At 42.6% G+C, this 21,249-nt stretch overlaps 1 non-coding gene across 2 annotated transcripts; it reads right to left on the bottom strand.

Moving 5' to 3' along the window:
- Window positions 1-210: 210 nt before the first annotated feature.
- On the bottom strand, window positions 211-7,951 carry Gm39500. Of its 2 annotated transcripts, XR_001782778.1 has the most exons (5): window positions 7,689-7,951; window positions 4,525-4,690; window positions 1,627-1,698; window positions 1,263-1,343; window positions 211-497 (listed from the first exon to the last, which is right to left on the bottom strand). It is a non-coding gene; the product is annotated as a predicted gene, 39500 (transcript). The 2 variants fall into 2 exon arrangements; XR_001782779.1 differs by lacking the exon at window positions 211-497 and having other exon boundaries at window positions 1,046-1,343.
- Window positions 7,952-21,249: the final 13,298 nt, after the last annotated feature.

Below are 21,249 nucleotides of genomic sequence, written 5' to 3'. Positions count from 1 at the left end.
TCTATACAGGGACAGTAGAGTCCTGTTGGCAGTTTCATTAGATGTCCAGTCCTGAAAGAACCAGCCTTGTGGTATTGCGACTTCTTGAGATAAGGTCAGCTGGTTGATGTCACCTCCTTAAAGCTCCAAGCCCTAGCCTTGTGGGGCTCTCACACCAGAAGATGGCATCAGATCTCATTACAGATGGTTTTGAGCCACCATGTGGTTGCTGGGAATTGAACTCAGGACCTCTGGAAGAGCAGTCTGTGCTCTTAACTGCTGAGCCATCTCTCCAGCTCCATAACCAACATTTTGATTCACAATTTGAATACTCTGATGCTGAAAAACTGTTCTCCAGCACAAGGGCATTACTCTCAATTGAACTGTTGCCACACAGTAAAGACACAGGTCCTTTAAAAACAAAAAGTATGTCACTCTTTCATGTAAAATCTCCTCTCATAATTGGAAGACTGAAGTAGGAGGTTCATGAGTTTCAGGCCAACTTGGGCTGTACATACCTGTTTCAGACAAACAAAAGAAAAACAAAAGGAAAAAAGAAGAAAAAATCCACCTACAATTTGACGCCTTGCTAATTCACAGGCCTCTTCACCAGTCCAAGGATAAATTTCCCAGGTAAGGATCAGCGTTCAGGGTTCTCTGCCAAGAGCATACCTTATCTATATAGCTCTGCCTCCCACTTCACTGATATTTGTACACTAATCCTGACCCTCTCTTTTAAAAGCCTTTCCCTGGATATAGTCCCTAAAAGTGTACATCATTGTCTGTCTTTCTTAACTTGAATTGCTTTTCTTTTTACCACTCAACCCACTACATATCTGTCTTTGGACTCCTTCCCTCACTAGATTGCAAGCTCCAAGAGAATGGAGAGATTTATTTACTGCTGAATTCCAAAGCCTAGAATGTGATCAACATGTATTTGATACTCCTTATATTTGTAGTGTGTAACTAAGGGAATATATGAACAGATGTCTGCATAAGCATCCACTTCAATGAAGAAACAGAGGAATAAATTTTTAACATGAAGCAAAGGTTATTAAGTGGGGCAGATACCATTACAAGCATCAAAATAAACTAGTACTAAAATGTGAGTATAATATTTGGGTAGATAATTTAGTTTTCTGAAACATGTAGACCTCCTGTCCTTATTTGAAAGAGCCCAATGCTCTAAAGACTCCTGAAAAAATATTACATGTGGATGCCCTTTGATCTAAATTCCTGGGGTCTGGCTTCCCACATATTCAATCAGGTTCTTGCTCACTCACCTGAGGATTCCTCTTCTAATAGACACAGTTCTTCTCCCCACTCCAACTTGAAGATCATGTCTGGTTTGGCCACGCAGAGACCTGTTAATAGGAAATGACACAGCCATGGGCCAAACAGTTTGAGTTTTAGGATACCTGATCAAGGAGGAAGGGGTGCATCTTTCATGAGTTGTACAAGGAAAGGGCCCATTTAAACCTTACTTCTGGGGTCATGAGAACACACGTTCTTCCTAGAGCTCTAAGTTGATCAGTCAGCTGTAACCCTTAAATTTCAAATTAAAATATCACTAAACTGCAGTGATGGCACATTTTTACCACAGTTACCACATGCTTCCAGGGGTTACCCAGACACACTCATTCTCACCCAGTGACTGTAGGTCTCCAGCATCACATCCTTGTGCATATTCCTCTGGGTAGGGTCCAATCTGTGCCACTCCTGTTGGGTGAAATCCACAGCCACGCATCTTTAAATAACACAGATCCCTGTAATGACAGTCTGCAGTGATCAGAACAGGGTATGTGAGGGAGAATCCATGGGAACTAAATTTCTCAATGCAGCCACACTGGGAGGTGAATGGAAAGAGCCATGCCGGATACCTTATTTCATATCTTACTTGACATCATACTTTAGAGAAAATACTTGAAAAGCTCTAGCACCATGTTAATTTACTACTTATTAGACTGACACTGGAACCCTGTACTTAGGAGGAGATGGGAAGGTCGGGGCCATCCTTGGCTATATAGCAAGTTCCAGGTCAGCCTGGGCTAAGTAAAAACATTGTCAGAAAGAAACCATGACTAGATTACTAAGTTATAACTCTGTACCTGGACATACACAGGTTTCTGGGGAAACAGAAATGAAGACCTGCAAGATATACACTGAAGTAGTTTCATGTATGTGAGAGATGCTGGACACAAAGACAGAGGCACTGGACTTGCACAAGAAGAAGCTCCCAATTCTACTTGGTGTTATCTGACTCTACTTCACTGGCAGAAACAGAGTTTTAAATCCTCATAACAAAAATATTATGTCCAGGCTTGTGATGCGGCTTAGTGGTGAAGTGCCTTGCCTTAGCATGTGCAAGGCTCTAGGTTCTATTCTTAGAACTGCAAAAAAAAATTTTTTTAATAAAGATTACCATCTAACTATGCTTGGATACCTGCAATGCAATTTCCCATTATACCCTCATCTCTCCACCTTCCCAGACTCTAGTAATCACTATTGTACATTCCAGTTAATCTTTATAACATCCACATATGAGAGACTAGGTAGAATTTCTACATTTGGCTTATTTGATTAATAGAATGTCCTTTGGTTCCACCCATTTTGCTGCAAATGATAGGGTATATTTCTTTTATGTCTCCTCAGCACTCTAGCTCAAGGAGTCTACTGCTCCCTTTGCAGTGTACCCTGTACTGTCTCTTTAAACAAAACATAGAGATGTTTTGCAAAAAATTCCTTTTATGGATGAATAACAATACATTTTGTATATATACAATATTTTATCTATTCAAGAAGCGCTGATGATTGTTATACCATATATATATATATATATAGTGTGTGTGTGTGTGTGTGTGTGTGTGTGTATCAAATTATCACATAGTACCAAGTAAGGGGAGAGAGAGAGAGAGAGAGAGAGAGAGAGAGAGAGCGCTTGAGGACATATCTCAGTGGTAGGTTGTTTGCCTAGAATGCAGAAGACTAGGTTTGATCTCCAACAGTGTAATATAAATCTATAAATCACTGAAATTTTGCCCACATCTAGACAGGTCAGAAAGTAGACAGGACAGGAAGCAGGGATATGCTATAAACCACAAAAGCCACTCCCAGCACACACCTGTAATCCTAGTAGATGAGGCACAGGAGGATGTCAGTGAGCTTGACCTGAAAACGAAATGCCCAGTAAGATGGTACACACTTTAAATCTCCACCCTTGGGAAGCAAAAGCAGAGGCAGGTAGATTTCTGAGTGTGAGACCAGCCTGGTCTACACAGTGAGCTCTAGGACAGCATAGTGAGACACTGTGTTAAAAAAGAAGAAAAAGGGGCTAGTGAGATGGCTCAGTGGGTAAGAGCACCTGACTGCTCTTCCGAAGGTCCGGAGTTCAAATCCCAGCAACCACATGGTGGTTCACAACCATCTGTAACGAGATTTGACTCCCTCTTCTGGAGTGTCTGAAGACAGCTACAGTGTACTGACATATAATAAATAAATAAATCTTTAAAAAAAAAGAAAAAGAAAAAGAATTTTAAGAGAATGGGGGAAAGAAGCAGTAGAAACAATTAAGATGTTCTCTAACCAATGAGTGCAAAAATGTGTTCCATACACATGGACCACTACTTAGAAATAAGAATGAACAAACTATTGTATCACATACAGCAATCTGGATGAACTCATGGAGAATCATGCCGAGTGAAAAGAGAGAATCCTCAAAAAGTATGGTCCAATTACATCACATTCTTGAACTGATTCACCTGCGCTGTGTTGTAGAACATACTAATGGTTGGCAAGGGTTAAAAGGGAAGTGGAGCCAGAAAGGAAGTGGTCTTGGCTTGTAAAGGTAAAATAAGAGACACTGGTGCAGCTCAATAATAGAGTATTTGCATAGTCTGTACAAGCCCCAGATTCCCTCCCCCAACAAGAAAAAAAAGGAGAGATCCTTGTGACCATAGAAGTGTTCTCACCTGAAACTATAATTACTTCAAAAGAAACACAAACTCAGATATGGTGGCATACACACTGGTGATCCTAGAACATTGGCGACTAAGGCAAGAAGACTGCCATGGGTTCAAAGCCAGCCAAAGCTACTCAAGACCCCATCTCAAAAACCCCCAAACAACATTTCTCCATTGTAACTCTTCCCACTCTTGGGAGTCCTTTCTCCCTTTTCCTTAATAAACCTATGCTTAGCCTACTTAAGAAAAAAAAAAAACAAAGAAAAAGAAAAACATCTAAAGAAGTAACAAACTCACAGGGCAGTGGTGGCACACGCCTTTAATCCCAGCACTTGGGAGGCAGAGGCAGGCAGATTTCTGAGTTTGAGACCAGCCTGGTCTACAAAGTGAGTTCCAGGACAGGCAGGGCTACACAGAGAAACCCTGTCTCGAAAGAAAAAGAAAAAGAAAAAAAGAAGTAACAAGCTCAAGAAAGCAGCATGGTTATAAAGCACTTCCACAACCTGCCTGGGGCCCTGGGTTCTGCCCCCACCACTGCAAAAAAGGGTAAAAGAAAAACAAAAACAAAAACAAAGGGGATTCTTACCTCAACTGATCTACCAGGTTCTTCTGGAATCAAGGCAGGAAATCTCTGGGGTGACTACTCACTCCATGGCATGTTCACCCTGGGCCTCCAAAGCTGAAGAATGTAGAAGATTCTGCAGCCTCTAGTAAGGCGTGAAGTTCAATGCCTCCAGAGATAGAAAGAATACCTAAAAATAATAATATTACTCATCTATTACTGTGAGGAGACATCATGACCAAGGCAACTTAAAGTTGAAATTTCTGGTTTCTTTGGAGACTCAGTTAAGTTATAATGATGTTTTGCTGGGGCAGACAGATGAAAGGATGTATTACTATAGCAAACACATGAAAGGATGTATATGTTTAGAAAGAATATAAATATGACCCCGCAGACACTGGGCACTCCACCATTGGTCAGCTTTGTTCTGCCTCGCTAGTCTTCACTGATGACACACATATATTGGTTTGCCTTACATTGTGTTGCTGAGCTCAGCTTGTGGTGACTTCATAAAGAGAAGCTCACCAAAGAACTTCTCGTGAGGTTCCTGTAGCTTCCTACCAATTCCTCAGACTTGGGCTCATTAGCGACCCTTGAGCCTTGTGGTTTCTTCTGGATTGAACTGTCCTTGCTGATTCCTGGGTGATGGCTACCGAGTGGACTGGACTGCAGCTGCTGAATCCTGTGGTGTTTGCTAGCAGACTGTACTGGGAGCAACAAAGATTGGAATTGCCGCCAAAGAACTATTTCTAAACAGGTTCACTTCCCCTTTATTCTAATAACCTTTCTTTTCCACCACCTCTAGTGGATGATGGGCTACAGGTGACGTTGAATCCTTATTAAAGTAGGTTGTCAAAAATCTATGCATACAACATAAAATAAAGCATTTAACTGGGGCTTGCTTATAGTTTCAGAGGACTATCCATGATCATCATGGTGGAGAGCATGGCAGCAGGCTGGTATAGCTCTTGAGCAGTCTGATCTGAAAGTTGCCTGCAGAGCCAGAGGCTGGGTCTGGTGTGGAAACCTCAAAGCCCATCCCTAGTAACACACCTCCACTGAGGCCACACCTACTCCAGCAAGGGCATGCCTCCACTGGGAAGCAAACAAGCAAATAGAACCACAAGGCCATGTCATTTCACACACTGACCTCACACCAAGAGGTTTGACCCAGATTCACAGCAGGTTTTCTGACCTCAAATTATCTGGATTTAGGATGGGTGTCCTACCTCACATATAATCCAAAAAAGAAAAATCCCACACAGATGGGCTCAGCTGCTTGGGTTTTTATTAATTCTAGATGTAGTCAAGTTGACAACTAAGAATAGCTATCACAGCCTTTTTCCAAAATGATGGTTGATGGGCTGGAGAGATGGCTCAGTGGTTAAGAGCACTGACTGTTCTTCCGAAGGTTCTGAGTTCAGATCTCACGAGGTGGCTCACAGTCATCCATAGTGAGATCTGACACCCTCTTCCGGTGTGTCTGAAGACAGCTACAGTGTACTTACATATATAATAATAAATAAAGCTTTGGGCCAGAGAAAACGGGACCAGAGTGAGCAGAGGTCCTGAGTTCAATTCCCAGCAACTACATGATGGCTCACAACCATCTGTACAGCTACAGCGTACTCATATATATAAACTAAATAAATAAATCTTTAAAAAAGAAGATGGTTGGATATTAATGTTATTTTTATTAGATCAACAAATCAGGGGGAAACTTGCTACTATTGACTTAGACCAAATAAAGCATCTTATACAATTCAGCAACCATTACTAATAGAAGTTCAAACTAAGCCAGGCATGGTAATCTCAGCACCAGGGTGGCAGAGGCACAAACAGATCTCTGTGAGTTCAAGGCCAGCTTGGGCTACAGAGAGAGTTCCAAGACAACCAAGGCTACACAGAGAAACCCTGTGGAGGAGGAGGAGGAGGAGGAGGAGGAGGAGGAGGAGAAAAAGGAAGAAAGGGAAGAGAGGGGAAGAAAAAGACAGGAAGGAAGGAAGGAAGGAAGGAAGGAAGGAAGGAAGGAAGGAAGGAAGGAAGGAAGGAAGGAAAATGTCAACCTTAGCAAGGCACATGTCTGGAGTCCTACTTACATGGGAGGCTGAGACACAGGAGGACCGCTTGAACCAATAAACTAGCAAAACTTCATGGTAGATGAGGGATGATAAAAGTCTGAAGACCTAAGGTCAATCTCAAAACCCACGTAAAGGCAGAAAGATAACCAATTCAACAAACTTGTTCTCTGACGTCCACATCTGCCCTTTGACAGGCGCTTCCCTCTCTACAGAAATAAGAAAAATTTGAAAAAGAATCAGTCAATAAGACCTACCATAACACTCAATAATAATAATATGATGTGTACAAAACATTGCTAGAGATTTTGTTTGTTTGGTTGGTTTTTTTTTTGCCCGAGACAAGGTCTTGCTGTGTAGCCTAGGTTGGCCTTAAAATTGCAACAATCCTCCTGCCCCAGCCTTCCAAGTGCAGGGATTATAGGCCAGAAAGATTAAAGGAGAAAGTATTTTTTTAAGAAATAAAGGTTGAACATTAGTAAATTAACACTTAATTTATAAGTTAGCAAATGTTAAAATAGTACAGCTAAGAGTCAAAATTTAGAGAAATAGAAAATAGAGACTTGCCAGATGTAGTGGCACTGAGAACCAGTCTCAAGAAGGAAGGAAGGAAGGAAGGAAGGAAGGAAGGAAGAAGAAAGGAAGGGAGGGAAGGAGGGAGGGAGGGAGGGAAAGAGGGACAGAAGAAAACAAAAGTACATCAAAGAAGAGCAAGAAAACCAAAGCCAAAAATGTGTTATTTGGACCAAGTCATAAAATTAGTATGCTTCTGTAGAGAGTGATGAGGAAAAATCCTAACACTATCAACAAGACAAGGTGTTGGAAGCTAACCCGAACACCCCAAAGGTCCTTACTCCTGACGTGCTTTCATTCACCACCAGTGTCACCCCAAACTGGCAGTTTCTCATCCCCCTGCCCCACTCCAAACGCAACAAAGACACCAACCTCTAGCACTCACTTTAGAGCAGAGCGCCAAGAAACTTAAACTGCCTGGGGGTGGGGTGGGGGTGGGGCGCTTTTCCATTTCCTGTCCTTGCCCCAATATTGCACTGTCTAGAGCCTTTGATTTCGCACACAATCGTAAGGGCTGAGTGGTTGTAGTTTACTCACACTGAACAAGGTGCAGTTAGGGATCTGCAGAGACTTTGGCTGTGGGTGACTTTGTCAGGAGACCAGCATGGCTGCGCCAAGGCAGTTCTCGGTGAGGGCCACCATCTAATCACCTCTTTGGTACAGTTTGCTGGTCACAAAAGGCAGGGCGAAAGGGGGCTAGAGGGGATTGAAGCGTCCCTTCCGGAGGCAAACTGCCAGAAGGAGCTGGTCTCAGGCACTGCACTCTGTGGGTCTGTGAATGTGAGGAGTTTAGCGAAGCAAAAGGAATTCCCTTGAGCATGCGCACCGAGGTGTACCCTCATCGAAAAGAGAGGCAAATGGAGCAAGCGCAGGTAGGAGTCAAGGTGGAACAACCCTCTCCTTGAAGGTACCTCTGGGATGATGGGGTAAAGACAGTATTGGTCCTTTAATCCCAGCACAGAGGCAGGCGGATTTCTGAGTTCGAGGCCAGCCTGGTCTACAAAGTGAGTTCTAGGACAGCCAAGGCTACACAGAGAAACCCTGTCTCGAAAAAACCAAAACCAAAACCAAAAAAAAAAAAAAAAAAAAAAGACAGTATTGGTCCATGTGGACTATACTACTGAAGACCGAGGCAGGGGTTCAGATGATAAAATATCCTCTTAATTGAGCCAGAACTGCTATGAAAAAAAGACTTCAATCTCCCGCAATCTCCACAACCACCATAAACGATAAAAACCAAAAGTGATAAAATGCTAACTAACAGCCTCTGGTATAAATAACTTGCATTTCCCAACACACTGCTGATAGAAAAAAAAAGTTATAAGCATACTTTGATGAAAATAAGCAGGAAACCACACTTCTTTACTCCCTCTCAATCAATTCCTTCCTTCCTTCCTTCCTTCCTTTCTTCTCTTTCACTCTCTCTCTCTATCCTTTTCTTTCTTAAATTTCTTCTTTTGATCCCTTTGATCTGTCCCCACCCCTGTCTTCCTTGATGCTTCCTAGTTCTGGGACTGTAGATACTGGCCATGATGCTGTGAAAAAAAATTTTTTTTTTTCGAGACAGGGTTTCTCTGTGTAGCCCTGGCTGTCCTGGAACTCACTCTAGACCAGGCTGGCCTCGAACTCAGAAATCCACCTGCCTCTGCCTCCCGCGTGCTGGGATTAAAGGACCAATACTGCACTCACTGTCTTATTGTGAGACATGTCTCATTATAGTGTTAAGCCCTACCTTGGGTGTGATTTTTATTATTATAAGGTGAATTTACTACAATACTGGTAATTATTCTACACGTGGGTGAGTCACTCATCCAGGGGAATGTCCTTAATTTTTTTGTTGCCATTTTCTTTTCCTATATAAAACAGACTGGGCCTGATTGCACAAGCCAATAATCCTAGCTACTCAGGAAACACATAGAAGAAAAAGTTAATTTTCCGATCAGCCTAGGATACAGGGTAAATTCAAGACCAGCTTGAACAACTTACTAAGACCCAGTCTCAAAAATAACAAAAGGGGCCAGGTGTGGTGGCGCACGCCTTTAATCCCAGCACTCGAGAGGCAGAGGCAGGCGGATTTCTGAGTTTGAGGCCAGCCTGGTCTACAAAGTGAGTTCCAGGACAGCCAGGGAAACCCTGTCTCAGAAAGAAAAATGAGAAAAAAAATTCCTTTTATTACCTTATGTGTATGATTTTTTGGCTTTATGTATGCCTGTGTACTATGTGTGTGCCTGTTGCTCATAGAAGCCAGAAGAAAGCATCAGATCTTGAGAAACTGGAGTTTCAGATGGTTGTGAGCTGCGTGTGGGTGTTTTATAGGTATATATATATTGTGTGTGTTTGGGGTTACATGTGCTACAGTGCGCATGTGTAGGTCAGAGAATGACTTTATGGAACTGATTGTCTCCTTCTTCCTTCATGTGGCTTCCAGGGCTTGACCTCAGGCCATTAAGTTTTTGAAGCAAATACCTTTACCCGATGAGCTATTTCACTGGCCCTTAAAGCTGTCTTTATGTGTACATAAAGACATAATATGTACATATTGTTACTCATGCTTATGTTTATATATTGTTTACATGACATCAAGCTAGCTTTTGTTTGTTTGTTTGTTTGTTTGTTTGTTTTTTCGAGACAGGGTTTCTCTGCATGGCCCTGGCTGTCCTGGAACTCACTCTGTAGACCAGGCTGGCCTTGAACTCAGAAATCCGCCTGCCTCTGCCTCCCAAATGCTAGGATTAAAGGCGTGTGCCACCACTGCCTGGCTTCAAACTGGCTTATAAGTAAATGGCCATATACATTTTTAAAATTAAGTTAGTCCACATATTTTGAATTCATAGCACAAGGAAAGTTTTAAAACAAAGCGTACAAATAAAAAGTCTTAGTCAGGATGCTATCTGGTTAGCCATTGCCTCTAAACTAGCCCGTGAGTGGTCTAAAATCGTCCCTATTGCCTATAAAAACAAACTGGCTCCCAGGGCATGATGGGTCTTGTCCAGGGTTTATAGTCTCACTCTCATAGACAATAGCCTTCATCTGCAAGATGATCCTCTAAGCTCTGTGAGTCCTAGAACACAAAGATAAGGGCAATGACTTAGCTCCGCACTTTCAGTTTTATTTCATTAATATGCCTGAAAAAAGATTTTGTTTCATCAAGATAATTGCTAAGTTTCTACTAAGTGTGTCAGGCTTCTAGTTAAAAAACTCGGGTCTTAGCCGGGCGGTGGTGGCACACGCCTTTAATCCCAGCACTTGGGAGGCAGAGGCAGTGGATTTCTGAGTTCGAGGCCAGCCTGGTCTACAACGTGAGTTCCAGGACAGCCAGAGCTATACAGAGAAACCCTGTCTCGAAGAAAAACAAAACAAAACAAAACAAAACAAAACACGGGTCTTGTGAGTCTTGTAAAAGAGTTAAGATTTATTTAAAGCTCGGTCTCTATCAAGCTTTATAAAGGTGTTATACAGCAATTAAATTTGTTTATATAATTTTAAAATTATGTGTGAGAGTGTATGTGTAAGTGAGTGTGTGTGTGTGTGTGTGTGTGTGATTGGTGTGGGAGGGTGCCTGCAGGGGCCAGAGGTGTTGAATTTCCATGGATCCATAGTAATAGGTGGTTAGGAGTTACTGGGAAACTAAGCTCAGGTCCTATTTCACATAAAATTTAATTGCTTGGACCTTGGGTGGCCATGCTGTCCTGTGTGGTGTTTACTACTGCAGTTGCAGCACCCCACATCTGAAGAATGCAGTGGTCCAAGAACCATGGTATAACCAGTAACAGCTGGGTAGTGGTGGCGCATGCCTTTAATCCCAGCACTTGGGAGGCAGAGGCAATCAGATTTAGATTTGTGAGTTCGAGGACAGCCTGGTCTACAAAGTGAGTTCCAGGACAGCCAGGGCTATACAGAGAAACCCTGTCTCAACCCCTCCCCCCCCCAAATAAAATAACTCATTTAGCTTTATTTTATGTACATTGTTGTGAAGGTGTCAGATCCCTTTGAAGTGGAGTTACACACAGTCATAAGTTACCATGTGGGTGCTGAGAATTGAACCCAGGTTTCTTGGAAAGGCAGACCGTGCTCTTAACCACAAAGCCATCCCTCTAACACCTGTGAAGAACCTCGTATAGTAGGGGGTGGTAGCCAAAGATACTCATAGCAGGTTAAACTCCTGAGAACAAGTGACTGTGGAGGTGGCAAGTCAGCCCAACACTCAGAAAAGGCTCAGAGAAGATTGAGAAGACAGCGATGAAAGGATTTAAGAGCTGGAGGGTAAGGGTAGAGTGTTTTCCCTCTAATACAGGAGTGTTTGAATGAGGCATTCTCTGTAGTCTCAGGCATTTGCATACTTGGTTCCTAGTTGTCGGTACTATTTGCAGAGGTGTGGCTTTGTTGGAGGAGTGCTCACTCTACTTCCCACTACAGTTTGAGAGGTGAGCTGATACAGTTTGAGATTGTCCTGCTGGTGTGCCTCCTGCTGCTGCACTTCCCTATGGTGATGGTAATGAACTCTTTTCCCTCTGGACAATAAACTTAAGTCTCTGTATAGCCCTGGCTGTCCTGGAACTCACTCTGTAGACCAGGCTGGCCTTGAACTCAGAGATCCACCTGCCTCTGCCTCCCAAGTGCTGGGATTAAAGGCGTGCACCACCACGCCCGGCTGGTAAATAACATTTTATTACATTGTGTGTGTGCCATGGCATATGTGTGGTGGTCAGAGAAGAGCTTGTGGGAATTGGTTCTCTTTTTCCACCATGTGGGCCCTGTAAACTCAAGTCATTGCAATTTGTGGCAAGTGTCCTTACATCTTAAGACATCTCAGTGGCCCCAAGTGTGTGTGTGTGTGCTCATGTTCGTATGTAATATGTGAGTGAAGTGAGTAGCACTAGAAAAAGGCATCAAATCTCCTGGAGCTAGAGTTACAGGCTGTTGTAAGCAACTGGGAAGCAAACTCTGCTTCTCTGAGCCATTTTTTCCAGATCTTGCCACCCAATAACATTTTTTACCTGTATTTTTAGTTTATGTTTATGGGTGGCAGGCCTGCATACACGTCAGTGGATCACATGGATGCAGTACTCCCAGAGGCCAGCAGAGGGTGCCAAACCACCTTGGGACCAGATCTCAGATGGCTCTGAAACAGCAGCAGCCAGGGTTTTAAACCTCTGACCATTTCTCTGGCCCCAATAACATCTTTAAAGCAATATTTTAGCTAAACCTGGTGGATCATATCTATAATTTCAGCCTTTGTGAGACAGAGGTGTGATGACAAGAAATTCAAAATTAGCTTGAGTTATAAAATGAGTTTGAGGCCAGCCTGGACTACATGAGAGCAGCCTTGCCCAGCTAAGATAAAATCCTTTCTTCAAAGGAGAAAGAGGAAGAGGGAGACAGAACCCTAAGAGACTGTCACATAGATGAGTCAGCTGGCCAATACCTACAAATAAGAAGAGCTGACACACTCCTTTAATCCCAGTACTAGGGAAGCAGAGCCACCCATCTCTGAGTTCCAGGACAGCTATGGCTACACAGAGAAACCCTGACTTGAAAAATCAGAAGACAAGGAGGAGGTAGCAGAGGAAGAAGTGGTACTGTGACTGCCAGAGAAAAGTAGCAGGCTGTTACTAATAAGAAGCTGCCCTTGCCCGGCGTGGTGGCGTATGCCTTTAATCCCAGCACTTAGGAGGCAGAGGCAGGCGATTTCTGAGTTTGAGGCCAGTCTGGTCTACAGAGTGAGCTCCAGGACAGCCAAGGCTACACAGAGAAACCCTGTCTCGAAAAAAAGAAGAAGAAGAAGAAGAAGAAGAAGAAGAAGAAGAAGAAGAAGAAGAAGAAGAAGAAGAAGAAGAAGAAGAAGAAGAAGAAGAAGCTGCCATTACTAAGTTACTATGCAAAGTGAAGAGGCGGTGATACAAACAGCCAATTGACTGCAGAAGAGGCTGGGATTTAGCCTGGTCAGTCTATGATAGTTAGTGGTGAGCTGTTCCTAACTGTTTCCTAATACCTGAAGCTAGGTAGCCAGAAGAAAGCCTGAGGGGCTGCATGGCAAAGGCTGCAGCTCTCCAATATCTGTGTGTACGAATCAGATTCTGGACTCCTTAGCAAATATGAAGTTGTCTGGTCTGTCTATCAGCACAGGTCTTTGTGGTCTAATGTAGGGAGAGGGCAGAAGATAGCCTAAAGGAGCACAAATGATTGCTGCACAAACAGCAAGTCTAGAGTGAAGGGAATGGAACTGAGACTGCATCAGAGTCAAACATCATTCTATTTTTTGAGACTGGGTAGCCCTAGTTATCCTGGAAGTCTCTATTTAGACCAGACTGGCCTTGAATTCACTTGCTTCTGCCTCCCAAGTGCTAGACTCAAAGGTGTGCACCACCTTACCAAGTTACATTGTTCTCTTAAAGATAGGTTGAGCAAACAAACAGGTTATACACACAGTAGTAGATCAATCTTATGTTTCAAGTGACCTCAAGGTAAATAAATAATAATAAATAAATAATTACTATTAACTCTGGCTGTGAGGTCCAGCAATACTTCCAGTCTCTTGGGATGTAAAAGATTTTTTTTTTTTGGTTTTTTTTTTCCAGACAGGGTTTCTCTATCTCACTTTGTAGACCAGGCTGGCCTCGAACTCAGAAATCCTCCTGCCTCTGCCTCCCAAGTGCTGGGATTAAAGGCGTGCGTCACCATGCCCAGCATAAAAGATATTTTTATCATAATGTATTGCCACAGGAAATGTGCCAGTGCTTATAGCACTTGGAAAAAACTGTTATCTGCCTATAGATCTTGAGGAAGGGTGGGTCCTCTGAACCCCTCCTCCTTTAATGACAAGGTGTTGATGAGCTCCAATCTTGTGGGGATCCGATACAGGGAATCATAGCTGCTGTGAGTTCAAGAGCGCAACTGCCATGTCCTGCCAGGAAGTCCCACTCCATTGCCCCATTTTTCCTGCTCTTGCATTCTTCCTGTCTGTCTCTTCATAATGTTCCCCGGTCTTTGAAGAGTGTGATATGGTAACACCTTTTTTTTTTTTTCGTTTTCCGAGACAGGGTTTCTCTGTATAGTCCTGGCTGTCCTGGAACTCACTCTGTAGACCAGGCTGGCCTCGAACTCAGAAATCCGCCTGCCTCTACCTCCCAAGTGCTGGGATTAAAGGCGTGCGCCACCATCGCCCAGATGAACTGATTCTTTCTAAGGTAAGTTTGACAGGCACCACTTGTCCATTTAGCAAAACAATAGCAGTAACTTCCACTTTAGTATCCAAGACCTTCCTAACAAGGTTTTGTTTTTTGTTTTTTGTTTTTTTTTTTGACAAGGTCAAACTGTGTAGCTTTATCTGGCCTAAAAATAGTTACAACCTTGAACTCACAGAAATAGGTCTGCATTTACCTTGCAGGTGCACCACAATGCCTGGCTAGCAAGGAGGTTTTTTTTCTTGTTGTTGTTGTTGTTTTTTTTGTTTTGTTTTGTTTTGTTTTACATTTTATTTTTTAATTTTTTTCCATTTTTTATTAGGTATTTAGCTCATTTACATTTCCAATGCTATACCAAAAGTCCCCCATATCCACCCACCCCCACGCCCCTGCCCACCCACTCCCCCTTTTTGGCCCTGGTGTTCCCCTGTACTGGGGCATATAAAGTTTGCAAGTCCAATGGGCCTCTCTTTCCAGTGATGGCCGACTAGGCCATCTTTTGATATATATGCAGCTAGAGTCAAGAGCTCCGGGGTACTGGTTAGTTCATAATGTTGTTCCACCTATAGGGTTGCAGTTCCCTTTAGCTCCTTGGGTACTTTCTCTAGCTCCTTCATTGGGAGCCCTGTGATCCATCCATTAGCTGACTGTGAGCATCCAATTCTGTGTTTGCTAGGCCCCGGCATAGTCTGACAAGAGACAGCTACATCTGGGTCCTTTCAATAAAATCTTGCTAGTGTATGCAATGGTGTCAGCGTTTGGATGCTGATTATGGGGTGGATCCCTGGATATGGCAGTCTCTACATGGTCCATCCTTTCATCTCAGCTCCAAACTTTGTCTCTGTAACTCCTTCCAAGGGTGTTTTGTTCCCAAATCTAAGGAGGGGCATAGTGTCCACACTTCAGTCTTCATTCTTCTTGAGTTTCATGTGTTTAGCAAATTGTATCTTATATCTTGGGTATCCTAGGTTTGGGGCTAATATCCACTTATCAGTGAGTACATATTGTGTGAGTTTCTTTGTGAATGTGTTACCTCACTCAGGATGATGCCCTCCAAGTCCATTCATTTGGCTAGGAATTTCATAAATTAATTCTTTTTAATAGCTGAGTAGTACTCCATTGTGTAGATGTACCACATTTTCTGTATCCATTCCTCTGTTGAGGGGCATCTAGGTTCTTTCCAGCTTCTGGCTATTATAAATAAGGCTGCTATGAACATAGTGGAGCATGTGTCCTTCTTACCAGTTGGGGCATCTTCTGGATATATGCCCAGGAGAGGTATTGCTGGATCCTCTGGTAGTACTATGTCCAATTTTCTGAGGAACCGCCAGACTGATTTCCAGAGTGGTTGTACAAGCCTGCAATCCCACCAACAATGGAGGAGTGTTCCTCTTTCTCCACATCCACGCCAGCATCTGCTGTCACCTGAATTTTTGATCTTAGCCATTCTGACTGGTGTGAGGTGGAATCTCAGGGTTGTTTTGATTTGCATTTCCCTGATGATTAAGGATGTTGAACATTTTTTCAGGTGCTTCTCTGCCATTCGGTATTCCTCAGGTGAGAATTCTTTGTTCAGTTCTGAGCCCCATTTTTTAATGGGGTTATTTGATTTTCTGAAGTCCACCTTCTTGAGTTCTTTATATATGTTGGATATTAGTCCCCTATCTGATTTAGGATAGGTAAAGATCCTTTCCCAATCTGTTGGTGGTCTTTTTGTCTTATTGACGGTGTCTTTTGCCTTGCAGAAACTTTGGAGTTTCATTAGGTCCCATTTGTCAATTCTCGATCTTACAGCACAAGCCATTGCTGTTCTGTTTAGGAATTTTTCCCCTGTGCCCATATCTTCAAGGCTTTTCCCCACTTTCTCCTCTAGAAGTTTCAGTGTCTCTGGTTTTATGTGAAGTTCCTTGATCCACTTAGATTTGACCTTAGTACAAGGAGATAAGTATGGATCGATTCGCATTCTTCTACACGATAACAACCAGTTGTGCCAGCACCAATTGTTGAAAATGCTGTCTTTCTTCCACTGGATGGTTTTAGCTCCCTTGTCGAAGATCAAGTGACCATAGGTGTGTGGGTTCATTTCTGGGTCTTCAATTCTATTCCATTGGTCTACTTGTCTGTCTCTATACCAGTATCATGCAGTTTTTATCACAATTGGTCTGTAGTAAAGCTTTAGGTCTGGCATGGTGATTCCTCCAGAAGTTCTTTTATCCTTGAGAAGACTTTTTGCTATCCTAGGTTTTTTGTTATTCCACACAAATTTGCAAATTGCTCCTTCCAATTCGTTGAAGAATTGAGTTGGAATTTTGATGGGGATTGCATTGAATCTGTAGATTGATTTTGGCAAGATAGCCATTTTTACAATGTTGATCCTGCCAATCCATGAGCATGGGAGATCTTTCCATCTTCTGAGATCTTCCTTAATTTCTTTCTTCAGAGACTTGAAGTTTTTATCATACAGATCTTTCACTTCCTTAGTTAGAGTCACGCCAAGATATTTTATATTATTTGTGACTATTGAGAAGGGTGTTGTTTCCCTAATTTCTTTCTCAGCCTGTTTATTCTTTGTATAGAGAAAGGCCATTGACTTGTTTGAGTTTATTTTATATCCAGCTACTTCACCGAAGCTGTTTATCAGGTTTAGGAGTTCTCTGGTAGAATTTTTAGGGTCACTTATATATACTATCATATCATCTGCAAAAAGTGATATTTTGACTTCCTCTTTTCCAATTTGTATCCCCTTGATCTCCTTTTGTTGTCAAATTGCTCTGGCTAATACTTCAAGTACTATGTTGAAAAGGTAGGGAGAAAGTGGGCAGCCTTGTCTAGTCCCTGATTTTAGTGGGATTGCTTCCAGCTTCTCTCCATTTACTTTGATGTTGGCTACTGGTTTGCTGTATATTGCTTTTATCATGTTTAGGTATGGGCCTTGAATTCCTGATCTTTCCAAAACTTTTATCATGAATGGGTGTTGGATCTTGTCAAATGCTTTTTCTGCATCTAACGAGATGATCATGTGGTTTTTGTCTTTGAGTTTGTTTATATAATGGATTACATTGATGGATTTTCGTATATTAAACCATCCCTGCATCCCTGGAATAAAACCTACTTGGTCAGGATGGATGATTGCTTTAATGTGTTCTTGGATTCGGTTAGCGAGAATTTTATTGAGGATTTTTGCATCGATATTCATAAGAGAAATTGGTCTGAAGTTCTCTATCTTTGTTGGGTCTTTCTGTGGTTTAGGTATCAGAGTAATAGTGGCTTCATAAAATGAGTTGGGTAGAGTACCTTCTACTTCTATTTTGTGAAATAGTTTGTGCAGAACTGGAATTAGATCTTCTTTGAAGGTCTGATAGAACTCTGCACTAAACCCATCTGGTCCTGGGCTTTTTTTGGTTGGGAGACTATTAATAACTGCTTCTATTTCTTTAGGTGATAGGGGACTGTTTAGATGATCAACTTGATCCTGATTCAACTTTGGTACCTGGTATCTGTCCAGAAATTTGTCCATTTCGTCCAGGTTTTCCAGTTTTGTTGAGTATAGCCTTTTGTAGAAGGATCTGATGGTGTTTTGGATTTCTTCAGGATCTGTTGTTATGTCTCCCTTTTCATTTCTGATTTTGTTAATTAGGATGTTGTCCCTGTGCCCTTTAGTGAGTCTAGCTAAGGGTTTATCTATCTTGTTGATTTTCTCAAAGAACCAAATCCTCGTTTGGTTAATTCTTTGAATAGTTCTTCTTGTTTCCACTTGGTTGATTTCACCCCTGAGTTTGATTATTTCCTGCCATCTACTCCTCTTGGGTGAATTTGCTTCCTTTTTTTCTAGGGCTTTTAGATGTGTTGTCAAGCTGCTAGTATGTGCTGTCTCCCGTTTCTTCTTGGAGGCACTCAGAGCTATGAGTTTCCCTCTTAGAAATGCTTTCATTGTGTCCCATAGGTTTGGGTACGTTGTGGCTTCATTTTCATTAAACTCTAAAAAGTCTTTAATTTCTTTCTTTATTTCTTCCTTGACCAAGGTATCATTGAGAAGAGTGTTATTCAGTTTCCACGTGAATGTTGGCTTTCCATTATTTATGTTGTTATTGAAGATCAGTCTTAGGCCATGGTGGTCTGATAGGATACATGGGACAATTTCAATATTTTTGTATCTATTGAGGCCTGTTTTGTGACCAACTATATGGTCAATTTTGGAGAAGGTCCCGTGAGGTGCTGAGAAGAAGGTATATCCTTTTGTTTTAGGATAAAATGTTCTGTAGATATCTGTCAGGTCCATTTGTTTCATAACTTCTGTTAGTTTCACTGTGTCCCTGTTTAGTTTCTGTTTCCACGATCTGTCCATTGAAGAAAGTGGTGTGTTGAAGTCTCCCACTATTATTGTGTGAGGTGCAATGTATGCTTTGAGCTTTACTAAAGTGTCTCTAATGAATGTGGCTGCCCTTGCATTTGGTGCGTAGATATTCAGAATTGAGAGTTCCTCTTGGAGGATTTTACCTTTGATGAGTATGAAGTGTCCCTCCTTGTCTTTTTTGATAACTTTGGGTTGGAAGTCGATTTTATCCGATATTAAAATGGCTACTCCAGCTTGTTTCTTCAGTCCATTTGCTTGGAAAATTGTTTTCCAGCCTTTCACTCTGAGGTAGTGTCTGTCTTTTTCCCTGAGATGGGTTTCCTGTAAGCAGCAGAATGTTGGGTCCTGTTTGTGTAGCCAGTCTGTTAGTCTATGTCTTTTTATTGGGGAATTGAGTCCATTGATATTAAGAGATATTAAGGAAAAGTAATTGTTGCTTCCTTTTATTTTTGTTGTTAGAGTTGGCATTCTGTTCTTGTGGCTGTCTTCTTTTTGGTTTGTTGAATGATTACTTTCTTGGTTGTTCTAGGGCGTGATTTCTGTCCTTGTATTGCTTCTTTTCTGTTATTATCCTTTGAAGGGCTGGATTCGTGGAAAGATATTGTGTGAATTTGGCTTTGTCGTGGAATACTTTGGTTTCTCCATCTATGGTAATTGAGAGTTTGGCCGGGTATAGTAGCCTGGGCTGGCATTTGTGTTCTCTTAGTGTCTGTATAACATCTGTCCAGGCTCTTCTGGCTTTCATAGTCTCTGGTGAAAAGTCTGGTGTAATTCTGATAGGCCTTCCTTTATATGTTACTTGACCTTTCTCCCTTACTGCTTTTAATATTCTATCTTTATTTAGTGCATTTGTTGTTCTGATTATTATGTGTCGGGAGGAATTTCTTTTCTGGTCCAGTCTATTTGGAGTTCTGTAGGCTTCTTGTATGATCATGGGCATCTCTTTTTTTATGTTTGGGAAGTTTTCTTCTATTATTTTGTTGAAGATATTAGCTGGCCCTTTAAGTTGAAAATCTTCATTCTCATCAATTCCTATTATCTGTAGGTTTGGTCTTCTCATTGTGTCCTGGATTACCTGGATGTTTTGAGTTAGGATCCTTTTGCATTTTTTATTTTCTTTGACTGTTGTGTCGATGTTCTCTATGGAATCTTCTGCACCTGAGATTCTCTCTTCCATTTCTTGTATTCTGTTGCTGATGCTCGCATCTATGGTTCCAGATCTCTTTCCTAGGGTTTCTATCTCCAGCGTTGCCTCGCTTTGGGTTTTCTTTATTGTGTCTACTTCCCCTTTTAGTTCTAGTATGGTTTTGTTCATTTCCATCACCTGTTTGGATGTGTTTTCCTGTTTTTCTTTAATGATTTCTACCTGTTTGGCTGTGTTTTCCTGCTTTTCTTTAAGGGCCTGTAACTCTTTAGCAGTGCTCTCCTGTAATTCTTTAAGTGACTTATGAAAGTCCTTCTTGATGTCCTCTATCATCATCATGAGAAATGTTTTTAAATCTGTGTCTAGATTTTCGGTTGTGTTGGGGTGCCCAGGACTAGGTGGGGTGGGAGTGCTGCGTTCTGATGATGGTGAGTGGTCTTGATTTCTGTTAGTAGGATTCTTACGTTTGCCTTTCGCCATCTGGTAATCTCTGAAGCTAGCTGTTTTAGTTGTCACTGTTAAGAGCTTGTTCTTCAGGTGACTCTGTTAGCCTCTATAAGCAGACCTGGAGGTTAGCACTCTCCTTAGTTTCAGTGGGCAGAGTATTCTCTGCAGGCAAGCTCTCTTCTTGCAGGGCAGGTACCCAGATATCTGGTGTTCGAACCAGACTCCTGGAAGAAGTTGTGTTCCACTCACCAGAGGTCTTAGGATCTCTTGTGGAATCCTGTGTGGGCCCTTGCGGGTGTCAGGGGACTCCGCTGGCAAGGTAGCCCGGGGCTCGAGTGGAGCGGAAGGGGTTTGTGCCCCAGATCAAGCCCGGGTAGCCTGCTTCCCTATGTACCGCAGTCTCAGGTTCCGCGCGATTGGATTGGGGCAGGAGCTGTGTTCCACTCACCAGAGGTCTTAGGATCCCGTGGGGAGTCCTGTGTGGGCCCTTGCAGGTGTTGGGCGAGACTCTGCTGGCAAGGTAGCCCGGGGCTCGAGTGGAGCGGAATGGGCTTGTGCCCCAGATCAGGCCCGGGTAGCCTGCTTCCCTATGTACAGCAGTCTCAGGTTCTGCGCGATTGGATTGGGGCAGGCGCTGTGTTCCACTCACCAGAGGTCTTAGGATCCCGTGGGGAGTCCCGTGTGGGCCCTTGCGGGTGTTGGGCAAGACTCTGCTGGCAAGGTAGCCCGGGGCTCGAGTCGGGCGGAAGGGACTTGTCCATTTTATTTTTTATTAGCTATTTTCTTTATTTACATTTCAATTTCCTAGTTTCCCCTCCGAAAGTCTCCTATCCCCTCCCCCTCCCCTTCCCCCTGCTCCCTAACCCACCCACTCCCATTCCTGGCCCTGGCATTCCCCTATATTGGGGCATAGAGCCTTCACAGGACCAAAGGCCTCTCCTCCTATTGATGACCGACTATGCCATCCTC

This window comes from Mus musculus, chromosome X (assembly GCF_000001635.26).
Source record: "Mus musculus strain C57BL/6J chromosome X, GRCm38.p6 C57BL/6J".
Classification (NCBI taxonomy): domain Eukaryota; kingdom Metazoa; phylum Chordata; class Mammalia; order Rodentia; family Muridae; genus Mus; species Mus musculus.
Note: the sequence above shows the minus strand (reverse complement) of the source record. Positions and strands in the feature narration are given on the sequence as shown.